This window comes from Triturus cristatus, chromosome 8 (assembly GCF_964204655.1).
Source record: "Triturus cristatus chromosome 8, aTriCri1.1, whole genome shotgun sequence".
Taxonomy (NCBI): domain Eukaryota; kingdom Metazoa; phylum Chordata; class Amphibia; order Caudata; family Salamandridae; genus Triturus; species Triturus cristatus.
Window position 1 is genome coordinate 370,105,733 of NC_140591.1, and position 17,644 is coordinate 370,123,376.

The window sequence follows — 17,644 nt, forward strand, 5'->3', positions numbered from 1 at the left end:
GAGATATATGTGGTTGTTCTCTCGGGGGGCTGGGTTCCAGGGCCGCGGTGAAGGCGATGGGGGATTAAGTGAATTTAGTGGCGCGATGTAGGGTGCACATTATCAAGAAGTCCTGAAGTAAGGGCAGCGACCGATGGCCTGCTGGGGCTGCGGGGGTCCGAAACGACAGAGCGCGTTGTTTAGTGAAGCCTGGTTTGGATGTCTGCGATACTTGGAGCCTGGCTAGTTTATTAGAGAGGTGTCTGACGGCGGAGCTTGGGCCTGGCATTGCTAGACGCAGAGTTAATTTATGTCCCGGCGAAGGAGTGAGGGCTAGTTATAGGCGCGCGGAGGCTCTGGCGCGATTCAGAGTTAATTCCCTCTTGAGACTTAGCACTGAGCGACCTCCGCCCGCGAGTGCGAACCACAGAAGTCAGGAGTTATTTGGTTTGGGGAGGGTCAGGGGAGGCGCGGGTAGCCCTTAGATAGGGAGCGGCATGGCCGAGTTCGGGGAGGTCTGCTGTGGGTGAGGTATTTGGGAGGGTGTTTGTTTTGTTTTTGAGCCGACTGTAGACATGCAGGGTCCGTTTCTGTCCCTTGCCCATTCTCGAAATTGTGTTAAACTCTATTTGTGTGATGTAACGATGCAAAGACAGGAGAGTAATGTCGAGTGACGGCACGCGGGGGGCCCGTTGGGTTCCCTTAGAGTTGTGACTTGGAACGTCAGGGGCCTTAACGATCATCGGAAGCTGCGCAAGGTGTTGCATTACCTTACTAGGCATAATATTGATGTGGCTTTCCTGCAGGAGACGCATCTCCCTAACCAGAGTCCCATGTTGCGAAGGGGGTACAGGGTAGTGCGCTAGCGGCTGGCTTCACAACACATGCTAGAGGAGTCATGATTTGGATAAACCCTAAATCGGCATATAAACTGCAGTTGATGGCGGCGGACAATGGAGGCAGGTTCGTGATAGCGCACTGCCAGGGCGGAGGCCTTGATCTACTGTTAGTTAATGTTTATGGACCAAACTACGACTGCCCGGAATTTTATGAATCCTTAATTAACGTAATTGGGAACTGCGCAGTACCCCGTATACTGTGGGGCGGAGACTTCAACATGGTCAGAAATCTGGGACTAGACAGATCGGGGGGTCAGGGCAAGGTCCGGCTGCTGCAGTTAAGATAGTTGATAGAGCACTGACGAGAATGGCGCTGGCTGATGTTTGGAGAACGCTTAACCCAACGGAGGGGGGCTTTACACATTACTCGGCATATCATGATCTGCACACGCGAATTGACTACTGGCTGGTGTCGGTGTCTCTTCTCCCACAGATACACGCGTGCCAGACCACTCCCCTATACTGCTGACACTCTCCCTGCCGAAAAAGACTATTCCGCCCTTTACGTGGCGGTTTCCCCCGTACTCGTTGCTTGACCCCCTCTTCAGGGAGGAAATCGCGGAGGCGATAACAGGGTTTTTTTAAATCAATGAAGGCACAGTGGACAGTTTCCAAACTGTCTGGGAAGCCTTTAAGGTTTTCATCAGAGGGGTAGCTATGGCGAAACATTCTGGGGTACTTCACGACATCCGGCGTCGGTTAGCGGCGCTGGAGTGCAGATTGGGGGAGTTGGAGATTCGGCAGCGGGGTGAGCCGGGGGGTGCTGCTGCAGAGGAGTTGAAGAAAGTGCTGGCAGATTATCATGAGGCGACGGATACGGAGGTGAAGCATCTGGGGAAGTATGCTACTGCCAGGGTATATGGGGAGGGGGAGAGACCAGGTTCTGTACTTGCAAACATGCTGAAGGTTCGGAGAGGTAAGGCCAACATCACTAAGATTAGGTCGGAAGAAGGGGAATTGCTAACGGACGAAATGGATATAGTTGAGCGCTTTAAGTCTTACTATACAGCGCTTTATGCCTCAAGACAGACTGGAATGGATGATGATATACGAGACTACCTTGATCATATAAAACTGCCCTTCCTAACCAACTCGCACAGGGAATTCCTGGCCCTCCCCATAGAGAAAGACGAAATATTAGAAGCACTGGCGAGCATGAGGGCGAATAGCGCGCCGGGAGTGGATGGCCTCACGGTCACGTTTTACAAAACCTTCATAGACCTGCTGCTCCCGCATATTTCAACACTGTTCGATGATATATGCGTTAAGGGCCAGATGCCGTGCTCTATGTGCGAGGCCATCCTTGTGGCTATCCCCAAACTGGGGAAACCCCCGGAGGAGTGCAGCTCATATTGGCCGCACTCCCTGCTTAATGTAGATGCCAAGCTGTTTGCTAAGGTCCTGGCCACACGGTTGGCGTTGCTCACTCCTGAGCTGGTTGCTCCGGAGCAGGTGGGGTTTGTACCGGGCAGGAACCTCACTTATAATTTGCGCACTGTGTTTGGCACTATCCAACATGTTCGACCGGACTCTAGGGCGCTCGCGGACTTTCTAGACATGGAGAAAGCGTTCGATTCTGTTGAGTGGGCTTTTATGAGCCAGGTTTTGACCAGAATGGGGCTGGGACCAGTCTTCTTACAGATGATGGGGGCCCTCTACAGGAGCCCTACTGCGAGAATACGACTCAGTGATCAGGTCTCTGGTACTTTTCCAATTACCAGAGGGACAAGACAGGGGTGCCCCCTGTCACCCATCCTATATGCCATAGTTGCAGAGCCTCTGGCGTGTGCACTACAGGAGTACCACGCCCTGAGGGGAGTGAGTTTCCCTTCCTATAAGATTGTGGTCTCGACGTACGCAGACGATACCCTGCTGTATGTCCGGGACCCAGAGCACAATTTGTCATCGGTCCTGCGTGAGGTTGTGCATTATGGCACGCTGTCTGGTTTACGAGTTAATTGGTCCAAATCTATTGCTTTCCCACTGACGCCGTCTACCACAATCTTTGAAATGGATTATCCACTCCAGTGGTCGGACGACCCGGTAAGGTACCTTGGAATACAGTTACATGTTGACTCTGAAATAGTTCTACGCGAAAATTATGGTAGGGCCATCGATAAGCTGTAAGATGACGTGGAGAATTGGATCGGGCTGCCTCTGTCACTGGTAGGCAGAATATCAATCATGAAGATGGTGATATTACCCCGATTCCTATTCTTGTTTACTAACATCCCTATTGTGCTGCCGCGCTCCTTTTTCGCTAGGCTCAACAAATCTCTTCTGCGATTGGCATGGGCGGGTAAACAGGCGCCGGTCAGTTGGCGTGTGTTGACTTTGCCTTGTGGAATGGGCGGTTTGGGGGCGCCAGACCTGGAGCTGTACTACAGAGTGGCGCAGGGTGCCCAAGCACATAGCTGGATACATGGTGAGGAGTCGGTCCCGTATCTAAAGCTGGAGAGATTGTTTGCCGATCCGCTGCCCCTTCCGGCTATAATATGCGAGCCGTTGGACAGCAGGGTGGGGTTTCTGGACTCGCTCAACTCCACTAGACATGCTTGGCATTGTATATTACAGCAAACTGCCGGGGCATTGCTATACTCGCCATTGATGCCCTTGGAGTGGGTGATGTGGCTGCCTCCTTGCAGGGATACGGGAGTAACACGAGCCCTTGGAGTCCGTACGGTGGGGGACTGATTCGCTGATGGCACAGCTAAAACTTGGGACGAGGTGGCAGAGACGGCTGAAGCCCCTGCTCAATTGCAACGCTTCTAGTTCCATAGGGTGAGGGGAGCATTGAGACAGCAACTGGGGGATGACATGGATGAGCCCCCTGAGGTCCTGGAACTGACTTATCTCATTAAACACAAAAGCCCTCGCAAGTTGATATCTCAACATTGCGATGTCACAGCGATCCCAGCAATACACCAAGGCTAGATTGGCGTGGCAAAGAGACTTGGACATTGTCAGAGATGATGCCATGTGGTCATACTGCTGCGTAGTCATCCGTCGAATCTCACTTCACGGCAAGCATAGGTTGATCCATTTCAAATATATAAATAGAATATATTACACGCCAGAAAGGCTGCACAGGTATGGCCTAAGGGAGGAGGCGTCCTGCGATAGATGTGGCCACCCAGTAGCAGATTTCTACCATTTAGCGTGGGATTGCCCGGGCATCTTTAAATTCTGGGAAGCTATTTTTCAGGAGATAGGTAGAATAGCTGCGCTGGAGCTCCCCCCTGACCCTGCAGTTGCACTGTTGGGCTACTCTAGGGGACCCCCTAAGGCGGCGCGGAGGCTTGTGGACACATGGGACTCCTGGTGGCCAAGCGTAGGGTGGCGATGTGCTGGATGCGGGGACCTCTCCCAACAATGGTGCAGTGGGAGCGGGACGTGCTTTACGCAGTCGGACACTTTTAGCGAACTACTCTCGCCGCGTAGCAGACCGAAACATTTCTGGGGCCTATATGCGGAGTACCTTAAGAAGGACCGCACGGCAGCGGACACCGGGCAGAGGGCGGAAGATGAGGCGGATGCGGGGGGTGCTGATGCCTAGTTAGCTTTTACGATAACTGTCATAACTGTGAGGTAGAACTGTTTTTGAGGAGCGGTTATTCCTTTTGCACAGATAGGACGTTAGACTGGGGTTGTCATTACGGTCATTGTCGATATACTGCTGAGAGCAATGGGTAGGGCAGTAGGGACGTGGCATCTGAAAAGGGGACCACAATGTAGGACGGTGTACAGGAGTGGGAATCATGGGAAGGTTGCGGACTAGAAGCTACTGCAGGCTCGGGTGAGGGAGGGGAGGGAGTTGGGCGTTTTTTATAGGTATGTTAACCGAGAAAACTGTGATATATGGTAGAGAGTATTGTATAGAAATGATGTACGGTGCTGAATAATCGGCGGTGCATAGCCCACTACCTATTTGATGGCTGTACTAACAGGGTGTCGGAATTTGGGATGAGTGGTGCTGTAATAAATTTACGAAGTGTTGTCAGCCGGCCTCCGGGTTGTAGGCGCGAAGCAATGTACATCACTGTGAGTTAACAGTACAAAAAAAAATTAAATAAATAAACATGTCAGGGCCAAATAACACCACATAAATAAAAAGGACAATAAAATATCGTCTCTTGGGGGTAAAGAGTCACAAAGTCTATAGTGACGAGCAGCGCCAAATAAGAATTTAAATAGCGCACAATTCCGGGTAGAGGGGGATCGGCAATCAAAACGTTTCCGTGTGCCAAACAAGCCTCACCGCATCCGCATGGGCGTCGGCGGTGCCCGGTCACCAGAAAGAGCCAGTCTCATGGGCAAGGCCTTTCTTGCAGAGGAAATGCTGACCCTGTGCTGGCAGTCGGCAGACCGCCCCGCTACAGGCTCTTAATCCCCCCTTGCTGTCATCCTTGGTCCTCTTCCTGGCTGCCATTCTGGGGGCTCACCCAATAGCACTTCCGTACTTCTCCAACATTTCGGTCACAGGGGAGAGCCACAAAATGACCAGTGTTCCATGAACAGCGTTGCGACCATAATGTCATGAATGATGCAATATGTGACATCATCAGCAGTGCATTGCGGGCGCGTGAGTTATAGTTAGCAGAACTAACTATAGCGGAGGAATTTCTATGGTTTTGTATGAGTGAAATGGGCAGCTAACTATAACACCCCTGAAACCTATGTTTTTTTCTGTGAAGATATATATATATATATATATACATATATATATATATATTCTATGGGCAATGAGACTGAAGTGACAAACACAATCGGCGAACAGATATCTGCCAGTCAGGCACAAGACATAGCAAAACAGCAGGAAGTCGACATTGGAGGCAGTGATCCTACGAAGTCCAAACCGCCCTCCAGATTTATTCCGGTGACTACTAGGGACTCAGTAGATGTTTACAATGAACTGGTCATCAATGAACTAAAAAACCTAGAGAAATGCACAAGTGTTAAACATAAAACTCTGTCTAAGCATGAAAAAGATTATTCTGCACTGATCTCAAGACTTACAATGGATGATACCTGCATCGTTCGCAATGCCGACAAAGGGGGCAATATAGTTCTGTGGAACAAGAGCAGTTATCTCGCGGAGGCATACAAACAGTTGAACAATCCTAGCAATTATGCTAAGATCACGGAAGTAACAATGCATACTAGTTTTAAAGTGTTCAATGATCAACTGTATTCCTGGTATAGCCAATGTTTGATAACGCGAGATGAACTAGCATTTTTAAAAATTGTCAATCCTGTTGTACCAGTATTTTATTTGATCCCTAAGGTGCATAAGAGCATTGAGAACCCCCCAGGCCGTCCGATCATCTCGGCCATTGGGGGTGCTTTCGAAAACACATCCAAATTTATTGACTCTTTCCTATGTCCCTTAGTGCAAGCGCTCCCAGCCTTTATCCAAGATACGGGAGATTTTCTGAAAAAAGTCTATGACCTCCCCTGGGAAGAAGACCTATTGCTGGTTACAATTGACGTCTCTACCTTGTATACCAGCATTAGGCATGAGGATGGACTTAAGGCCACCAAACATTTTTGGGGGAATCGCCCTATTAAACTATGGTCACACACCCAGATGCTGCTATCAATGATTTCCACTTGTCTGAAGAATAACTTCTTCCTCTTCAATGACCAGCTGTACCACCAGATCTGCGGTACAGCGATGGGCACCTGTTTCGCCCCCAGCTATGCTAATTTGCATATGGGCTGGTGGGAGGAGCAGGCGGTCAGGGTCATCCATCAGAGAGAATGGGAGGAAAATGTGCTGCTTTGGAGTCGATATATCGACGACCTTTTTATTATTTGGAAAGGGCCGGAACTGGCAACTCAAAATTTCATTGATAAATTGCAAATCAATGATCTAAATTTGAAATTTACCAGCACAGTCAGCAAAACTACAGTGAATTTCTTAGACTTAACGATTTACATCAAAGAGTCGAAAGTCCATATGAAGCTATATAGGAAACCTACTTCTAGTAACACATTGCTACATGCAATGAGTTTCCATCCTTATAGTCTTATCAGAAGTATCCCGTATGGTGAGAGTCTAAGAACAATACGCAATTGTAGTGAAGAGGCAGTGATCGAACAAGAACTTACCTGCATGCATAATCGCTTTAAAGCAAGAGGGTATGCAGACGAGGTCATCGAGAATGCCATAACAAGAGCCAAAAAAAGAACTAGAGAGGATATTCTCTTTAAGGATAGTCGCAGTAAAATCAATCGACAACAATGCAAAAATAATCAAATAAGAATGATTACTTCCTTTAACAAAAGCCATGGGCAAGTAAGGAGCATTCTCTCTAAACATTGGCACCTAATCCGCAATGATCCCCTTCTGGGTAAATTTGTCCAGAAAAAAACAGCGATGACATTTAGGAAAGCCCGTTCCTTTAAACAGATGCTAGTCACCAACATGATAACCAAAAAGAGACAGGATACAAGAGGGAGCACCTGGTTAACGAGAAGAGAAGGTTTTATGAAATGTACCAAATGTAAGGCCTGCAGCCATGGCAAGAACACCGCTTCCTATACACTAGGCATTTCGAAAAGAACAAAGAAAATCAAAGGTTGCTATTCTTGTAAAACAGACTATGCTGTCTACGTCCTGCAATGCCCGTGTGGCATGAGGTACGTGGGCCATTACAAAAATGGGGTAACCCAAAAAGTCAAGGACCTGGGTGCAATGTAGTACAGAAAACAATGGTCCTAGACCTAAATTCAGAGATAGGCTGTAAGTCCTTACTTAGTATTATCATTCAAATATTCTGGGCTATAACGAATCAATTTGGGTAGCCCTCAATACTCAATATAACATTTGTCATAAAAACAAGACATGCAACCAAACAGCATCAAAAATTCTTATAGCATTTATTATTTTTATAATTTTCTTTTGACAAATCTTCAATCAAGGTTGCTCCAAGAGGAACGTGCAAAGAGTAAAGTGTTTGAATATGAAAAAGTCAAAGGAAGGAGAAAGTATTCAAGAGATTGTGACATAAAATACTTAAAAGACTTGAACAATGGACCGGTTGTCAATCACCGTCCAAATGAAATAACCTGGTCACGTTAATCAATTTGTACAACAGATGAATTAGACAATTACAAAGTGAATTGGAAACTAATTCCAATAAGGCACGTGAATAAATGAACGTATCCCAGGCTTTATGATATAGGGCGTCGACGTTTCGATACGTCTTAGTGGCCTCAAGAGGAAATTTGGACCTTGGCCATGCGGATCTTAATCAGGACTGAAGGGCAACCTAGATAGGTACTGGGCCTTGTCGAGTGCCTAAAGTTAATGAAAATTAATTGAGGCTGTTGCATGAGGCTAATATATTATTAATCAGCTATGTGAAGTTTAAAAGGGGCTTACCCGCTAATCCCTGTGATTAAGGTATAACGGTGGACATCGTGTGGCTGGACTCCATTTGTGAGGCGCCACTAGGTAGAATTAAATTCAAAACTGCAAACACAAGGGTACGGCTATTAATGACCGAAATAAGTCCGCTGATTGATGACCAGAGGAAAATAAACAATGTGAGCGGTACCTTAATGCGTGGTGTCACTCCACTAGAATTCTCGATTTTTTGTAAACACAGCCGGATTGAAGGCCAAACTGAAAGAATATATAAAAGAGCGTGTTTTAAAGGGGGGTCCATCAAGGGGAGGAAGTATGAAAGGATAGGTGGTATATTATTAAGAGTCTTTACCTGGTGCCGCTATTATCCGGCGATCGTCCGTACCGCGAGGCGCTCGTGTTCAAGCAACCGCGCACCTCGGAGACGCCTGATTTAATGAGAACGTCAACGTGACGGTACCGGGACGCGGATGGAAAGAGTTAAAAGACTCCGACCGGGCTGCCGGTACTGAGTCTCCCTTGTGGAAAATAAATTATCCCAGTTGATTATATTTTATTTATGGTTTTAAAATCTGTCACGTATTAATTCAGGGTACAATTAGAATTCTCAGCGTGACAGTGTAGGGACATGTTGAAATTACCCGACCGGGCTATCGGTGTTAAATTGCCCCTGGTGTGAACTACATGAGTTATCACCATTGATTCATATATGGAAGCTACCACATATTGGAAATTAATTAAATACTGATACCGGGTAGGCAACCGCACCGAACACTCGTTGTTGAGTCTATGGTGTAATGGCTCAAGGGCATTAAATAGAAAACTTAATAACAGAAAAACAATTTAAACATAGCCATTGACTCAACACAGTCATGAAAAAGCCCGACCGGGCTATCGGTAATTAAATGCCCCTGATGTGAACAGCATGAGTTATGGAAACAATTTAAACATGGCCATTGATTCAACACAGTCATGAAAAAATGCACATAGAGCAGCATTGCACAAGGTAGGGAGTAAGTATATGGTATAATAACAACATCCTTAAGCAGCGATACATTTTCTACAGCATAATTAGAATGATGGGGTATATTAGCCACATAAACCCAGGTTATACATTCTAGGCATAGATTCAAAATTCCTCACTTCATAATCTATGTATATGTTCTGAAAATATATACATAAGAGTTTGTCAAGAAGGGTTAAGATCTAATTATAACCTGACAGTAAAAGGTCAACCAAGGATATATGAATATCTCAGTACTATTATACAGTGTGCAATCCACTAGAGCCCTAGTGGGTTAGTACCGATATAACCCATGGGTAGATTTATCCAGTATTCATAATCGAGATCTGTTTGCTTATTTCTTCAAACTCATTCAGACCTCTAGCGATCGTATCCAGAGAGTGAATCCATCTGCATTCTCGCTTGCTGAGTATACTAATGAAGTTACCACCTCTTGGATTAGGCTTAACCTTCTCAATTACCCACCATCTCAAACTTTCTGCAGTATGTTCAAAAGCAGTAAAGTGTTCAACTAGGGGGGCACCATGTGTCTTGCAGCGTATGCGGCTGCAATGTTGTAAAATACGACATTTGACTTTCTGAATTGTCTGGCCCACATACATGAACCCACATGGACAGACAATAGCATAAACGACTCCCGTCGTGTTACAGTTACTGTGCTCATTGAGTTTGTATATCTGACAGTTATGTGAAAATTCTGTTATATCTTTAGTAAGCGCACAAGCTTTACATGATCCACATTTATGGTGACCCCTAATTGGTGGGATACCCCAAAGTGTGTTTTGACTTATGGTGCGTGTTGTAGGTAGTAGAGATTTTACTACATAGTCTCTTATATTTTTACCTTTCTTAAAGGCATGTAGAGGTAGTGGCATATTGCCCAAGTCTTCTGCTATTAAGTGCCAATGTTGATTGATTGCTTTTTTGATGGCGCTACTTTTAGTATTAAACTTAGTGACACATACTAGACGTTCCTCCTTAGTATTTGGTCTGGATTTTGGAACTAGCAAGAACTCTCTATGGTTGTGCCAGGCACGTTTACGTGCTTGTTTTAGTAGTCTGATAGGGTATCCACGTTCCAATAGTCTGGCCAGAAGGCTAGATGACTCTTCAAAATAGTCTTCTTTCTTTGAACAGTTTCTGCGCAACCTCAGAAATTGACCAAAGGGTAAATTGTCCCTGAGGTTGCGAGGATGATGACTGGTGTAACGTAAAAGTGTGTTACGTTCACTGGTTTTCCTGTAGAGGCTCGTGTGTAGTTTACCTGACTCAGATTTGATAAGGATATCCAATAAATTAATCCTTTCTCTGTTGAATTCTAGAGTAAATTGGATATCAATCGAGCATGTGTTGAGCCACTGATGGAACATTACCAAATCTTCCTCACTACCTTGCCAAACGAGTAGAACATCATCGATGTATCGTCGCCAGAGTGCTATATTGGCCCTGTACGGGTTAAGGTCACTAAGGACAAAGTGGTGTTCATATTCGTTCATATAGATAATGGCAAGATTAGGAGCGAAGCTTGCTCCCATCGCTACGCCCTTAGTTTGATTATAGAAATTTCCTTGGAACGTGAAGTAATTTCTGGTCATAGCAATCCTGAGTAGTGAGATTATAAACTCAGTGGGGACTTGGTGCGGTGCTGGTCTAGTGTTAAGTACAGATTCCATACAAGTGAGTGCTGAATGTTGTGGAATGTTAGTATATAGGGAGGCTATGTCCATAGTTGCTAGAAGATGTATGTTAGAGTCAAAAGGACGTTCATCCACCAACCGGATGGTTTGCATAGTGTCCCTGAGATAAGTCGTAGTATTCTCTGCAATAGGTTTTAGGAACACATCTATGTATTTGCACAAAGGTTCCAAAATTGAGCCACATCCAGAAATTATTGGTCTCCCCGGTGGATCCTGCATACGCTTGTGTATCTTGGGTAGGGTGTAAATTGTGGGCATTCTAGGGTGTTTGTTGTTCAGATAATCATACTCGAGTTTGTTTAAGAAACCTGCCTCTAGTGCCACCTTAGTCACGTCATTTATGATGTTGCTTATCTCTTGCGTGGGGTCCCTACTCAATTTGGCATAATTACCTTCCACTGACAGCTGCGCTAGGATTTCTTTTTTATAGTCATTCACATTCTGTAGTACAATTGCCCCGCCTTTATCCGCGGGTTTAATCACTATGTCTGTGTTCTTTTTCAGAGTTTCTAGGGCCTCCCGTTCCTGTTTACTCACATTATATTTCACATATTGTTGTTTGGTCAGTATGTGATCAATGTCCCTCATAACTACTTGTTCATACGCTAGCAGTTTATGTGACATGAGGTGAGTTGGTGGATTAAACTTGGACGGTGGTCTGAGTCCACTGCCTGAGAAAACCGGGTTATAAGGAGTCTTAAGGAAGTAATGTTTAAGGCGGATTTTCCTGAAAAATTGATGTAATTCAATTTTCAAATTAAAGGTGTTCGGCATGGATGTGGGTACAAAGGAAAGCCCCTTCTCCAAGATTCCCTGTTCGTTGGGTGTAAGTATGTAGTCAGATAAATTGACTATAGGGTTCTCATGTGCATAAGCTACCATCTGTAGTGTTGTCGTCGTGTCTGTATTTCTCCATGAGTCTCTTGTTGGAAGTGTGTTTGTTTCTTCATCTGGCCTCTCCCTTGATTCCATGTTCCGCCTCTCACCTTCCACGGGGCAGAATTACCAACAGTCCTCTTTTTTAGCAGAGGAACCGTGGTGGGGCCAGCGAGGACGGGGACGCCCCTGGGGCAGACCCAGGGGACCGAGAGGCGGAACATGGAATCAAGGGAGAGGCCAGATGAAGAAACAAACACACTTCCAACAAGAGACTCATGGAGAAATACAGACACGACGACAACACTACAGATGGTAGCTTATGCACATGAGAACCCTATAGTCAATTTATCTGACTACATACTTACACCCAACGAACAGGGAATCTTGGAGAAGGGGCTTTCCTTTGTACCCACATCCATGCCGACACCTTTAATTTGAAAATTGAATTACATCAATTTTTCAGGAAAATCCGCCTTAAACATTACTTCCTTAAGACTCCTTATAACCCGGTTTTCTCAGGCAGTGGACTCAGACCACCGTCCAAGTTTAATCCACCAACTCACCTCATGTCACATAAACTGCTAGCGTATGAACAAGTAGTTATGAGGGACATTGATCACATACTGACCAAACAACAATATGTGAAATATAATGTGAGTAAACAGGAACGGGAGGCCCTAGAAACTCTGAAAAAGAACACAGACATAGTGATTAAACCCGCGGATAAAGGCGGGGCAATTGTACTACAGAATGTGAATGACTATAAAAAAGAAATCCTAGCGCAGCTGTCAGTGGAAGGTAATTATGCCAAATTGAGTAGGGACACCACGCAAGAGATAAGCAACATCATAAATGACGTGACTAAGGTGGCACTAGAGGCAGGTTTCTTAAACAAACTCGAGTATGATTATCTGAACAACAAACACCCTAGAATGCCCACAATTTACACCCTACCCAAGATACACAAGCGTATGCAGGATCCACCGGGGAGACCAATAATTTCTGGATGTGGCTCAATTTTGGAACCTTTGTGCAAATACATAGATGTGTTCCTAAAACCTATTGCAGAGAATACTACGACTTATCTCAGGGACACTATGCAAACCATCCGGTTGGTGGATGAACGTCCTTTTGACTCTAACATACATCTTCTAGCAACTATGGACATAGCCTCCCTATATACTAACATTCCACAACATTCAGCACTCACTTGTATGGAATCTGTACTTAACACTAGACCAGCACCGCACCAAGTCCCCACTGAGTTTATAATCTCACTACTCAGGATTGCTATGACCAGAAATTACTTCACGTTCCAAGGAAATTTCTATAATCAAACTAAGGGCGTAGCGATGGGAGCAAGCTTCGCTCCTAATCTTGCCATTATCTATATGAACGAATATGAACACCACTTTGTCCTTAGTGACCTTAACCCGTACAGGGCCAATATAGCACTCTGGCGACGATACATCGATGATGTTCTACTCGTTTGGCAAGGTAGTGAGGAAGATTTGGTAATGTTCCATCAGTGGCTCAACACATGCTCGATTGATATCCAATTTACTCTAGAATTCAACAGAGAAAGGATTAATTTCTTGGATATCCTTATCAAATCTGAGTCAGGTAAACTACACACGAGCCTCTACAGGAAAACCAGTGAACGTAACACACTTTTACGTTACACCAGTCATCATCCTCGCAACCTCAGGGACAATTTACCCTTTGGTCAATTTCTGAGGTTGCGCAGAAACTGTTCAAAGAAAGAAGACTATTTTGAAGAGTCATCTAGCCTTCTGGCCAGACTATTGGAACGTGGATACCCTATCAGACTACTAAAACAAGCACGTAAACGTGCCTGGCACAATCATAGAGAGTTCTTGCTAGTTCCAAAATCCAGACCAAATACTAAGGAGGAACGTCTAGTATGTGTCACTAAGTTTAATACTAAAAGTAGCGCCATCAAAAAAGCAATCAATCAACATTGGCACTTAATAGCAGAAGACTTGGGCAATATGCCACTACCTCTACATGCCTTTAAGAAAGGTAAAAATATAAGAGACTATGTAGTAAAATCTCTACTACCTACAACACGCACCATAAGTCAAAACACACTTTGGGGTATCCCACCAATTAGGGGTCACCATAAATGTGGATCATGTAAAGCTTGTGCGCTTACTAAAGATATAACAGAATTTTCACATAACTATCAGATATACAAACTCAATGAGCACAGTAACTGTAACACGACGGGAGTCGTTTATGCTATTGTCTGTCCATGTGGGTTCATGTATGTGGGCCAGACAATTCAGAAAGTCAAATGTCGTATTTTACAACATTGCAGCCGCATACGCTGCAAGACACAAGGTGCCCCCCTAGTTGAACACTTTACTGCTTTTGAACATACTGCAGAAAGTTTGAGATGGTGGGTAATTGAGAAGGTTAGGCCTAATCCAAGAGGTGGTAACTTCATTAGTATACTCAGCAAGCGAGAATGCAGATGGATTCACTCTCTGGATACGATCGCTAGAGGTCTGAATGAGTTTGAAGAAATAAGCAAACAGATCTCGATTATGAATACTGGATAAATCTACCCATGGGTTATATCGGTACTAACCCACTAGGGCTCTAGTGGATTGCACACTGTATAATAGTTCTTAGATGTTCATATATCCTTGGTTGACCTTTTACTGTCAGGTTATAATTAGATCTTAACCCTTCTTGACAAACTCTTATGTATATATTTTCAGAACATATACATAGATTATGAAGTGAGGAATTTTGAATCTATGCCTAGAATGTATAACCTGGGTTTATGTGGCTAATATACCCCATCATTCTAATTATAGTGTAGAAAATGTATCGCTGCTTAAGGATGTTGTTATTATACCATATACTTACTCCCTACCGTGTGCAATGCTGCTCTATGTGCATTTTTTCATGACTGTGTTGAATCAATGGCCATGTTTAAATTGTTTCCATAACTCATGCTGTTCACATCAGGGGCATTTAATTACTGATAGCCCGGTCGGGCTATTTCATGACTGTGTTGAGTCAATGGCTATGTTTAAATTGTTTTTCTGTTATTAAGTTTTCTATTTAATGCTCTTGAGCCATTACACCATAGACTCAACAACGAGTGTTCGGTGCGGTTGCCTACCCGGTATCAGCATTTAATTAATTTCCAATATGTGGTAGCTTCCATATATGAATCAATGGTGATAACTCATGTAGTTCACACCAGGGGCAATTTAACACCGATAGCCCAGTCGGGCAATTTCAACATGTCCCTACACTGTCACGCTGAGAATTCTAATTGTACCCTGAATTAATACGTGACAGATTTTAAAACCATAAATAAAATATAATCAACTGAGATAATTTATTTTCCACAAGGGAGACTCAGTACCGGCAGCCCGGTCGGAGTCTTTTAACTCTTTCCATCCGCGTCCCGGTACCGTCACGTTGACGTTCTCATTAAATCAGGCGTCTCCGAGGTGCGCGGTTGCTTGAACACGAGCGCCTCGCGGTACGGACGATCGCCGGATAATAGCGGCACCAGGTAAAGACTCTTAATAATATACCACCTATCCTTTCATACTTCCTCCCCTTGATGGACCCCCCTTTAAAACATGCTCTTTTATATATTCTTTCAGTTTGGCCTTCAATCCAGCTGTGTTTACAAAAAATCGAGAATTCTAGTGGAGTGACACCACGCATTAAGGTACCGCTCACATTGTTTATTTTCATCTGGTCATCAATCAGCGGACTTATTTCGGTCATTAATAGCCGTACCCTTGTTTTTGCAGTTTTGAATTTAATTCTACCTAGTGGCGCCTCACAAATGGAGTCCAGCCACACGATGTCCACCGTTATACCTTAATCACAGGGATTAGTGGGTAAGCCCCTTTTAAACTTCACATAGCTGATTAATAATATATTAGCCTCATGCAACAGCCTCAATTAATTTTCATTAACTTTAGGCACTCGACAAGGCCCAGTACCTATCTAGGTTGCCCTTCAGTCCTGATGAAGATCCGCATGGCCAAGGTCCAAATTTCCTCTTGAGGCCACTAAGACGGATCGAAACGTCGATGCCCTATATCATAAAGCCTGGGATACGTTCATTTATTCACGTGCCTTATTGGAATTAGTTTCCAATTCACTTTGTAATTGTCTAATTCATCTGTTGAACAAATTGATTAACGTGACCAGGTTATTTCATTTGGACGGTGAGTGACAACCGGTCCATTGTTCAAGTCTTTTAAGTATTTTATGTCACAATCTCTTGAATACTTTCTCCTTCCTTTCACTTTTTCATATTCAAACACTTTACTCTTTGCACGTTCCTCTTGGAGCAACCTTGATTGAAGATTTGTCAAAAGAAAATTATAAAAATATTAAATGCTATAAGAATTTTTGATGCTGTTTGGTTGCATGTCTTGTTTTTATGACAAATGTTATATTTAGTATTGAGGGCTACCCAAATTGATTCGTTATAGCCCAGAATATTTGAATGATAATACTAAGTAAGGACTTACAGCCTATCTCTGAATTTAGGTCTAGGACCATTGTTTTCTGTACTATGAGGTACGTGGGCAGCACGATTCATCCGGTCCACAAGAGGGTCCTGCAACACGTTAGGGCAATCAGAAATGGGGACAAGTCATACCCTGTGGCACGACACTTTGAATCTCACCATGAGAAAAATGAGAAAGGTTTAATGTATTTTGGCATTGATTGTATACCGCCAAATGCCAGAGGGGGCAATCGAGAGAAAAAACTGAGGAAACTTGAATCATGTTATATTCTGGCACTCAATACACGTACCCCCATAGGTCTTAATATGGAAGAAGATTTAATCACACATCTCTAAAGACTTGTATAGTGTAGACGAATAATGTAGTACAACAGCAGCAATCCCCCTCACTTTGTTTTTAATTTTAATTTTGATTTGTATTTATTATTTAGTGCACTGTACACATTTTTACATGGTGTTGGTAAAAGGAGAGTTGTTCAATAAGAGATGCAGTATTGCCCACTTGGGCTCAATGGTTTAGCACTTGTATTGTAGCAAGTCTGTTGCAGATAATCTTTATTCCGACTGCTTCATGATACTCACAGGGGTCTATATTACTTTTTTCTATTAGCAGACGTAATAACGTTGAATGAATTGTGCGTTCACGTTCATCCACTCGTATGAAATTGTGGTTTGTCATGACTGTCAGGCACGATAATCTACGTGCCTGGTAATGTATTGCATATTATCGAGCAGGGGTAATCACTAACACTTGTCTCTGTGATGAAAAGCCACTAGTGCTACGGCAATGTCTCTTTCTGAAACTACTAGTCTGTTTTCCAATACACTAAGGTTGTAGTCACATCATGTGACATGTCACGAGCACAAAAAATATGTAAAATGGTGGGTTCGAGTCTGTAATGATTGTTGGTGAACAAGCCTGCAGGACAGGCGAAATGCGTTCAACCGGCTGACTGACAAAATAAATAGGTTTGAGCCAGAACAAGGCGTTGTCATCCTTGGGATCTTTTCAAGGGATTGCGTGATATATATATATATATATATATATATATATATATATATATATATATATATATATATATATATATATTATCTACTGGCGGTCGCCAGTAGATAGTTATAGTTAGGACCGTGTTTCCATAGGAAATCCGCAACATTCTATTTGGAATAACTTTGGCGCCGGTTGACGAATCCTCGCGAAATTTTCAAAATAGGTGGGGCGCTCCGCTCCGCTCCTACCCTGAAAAGTCTCGGGGG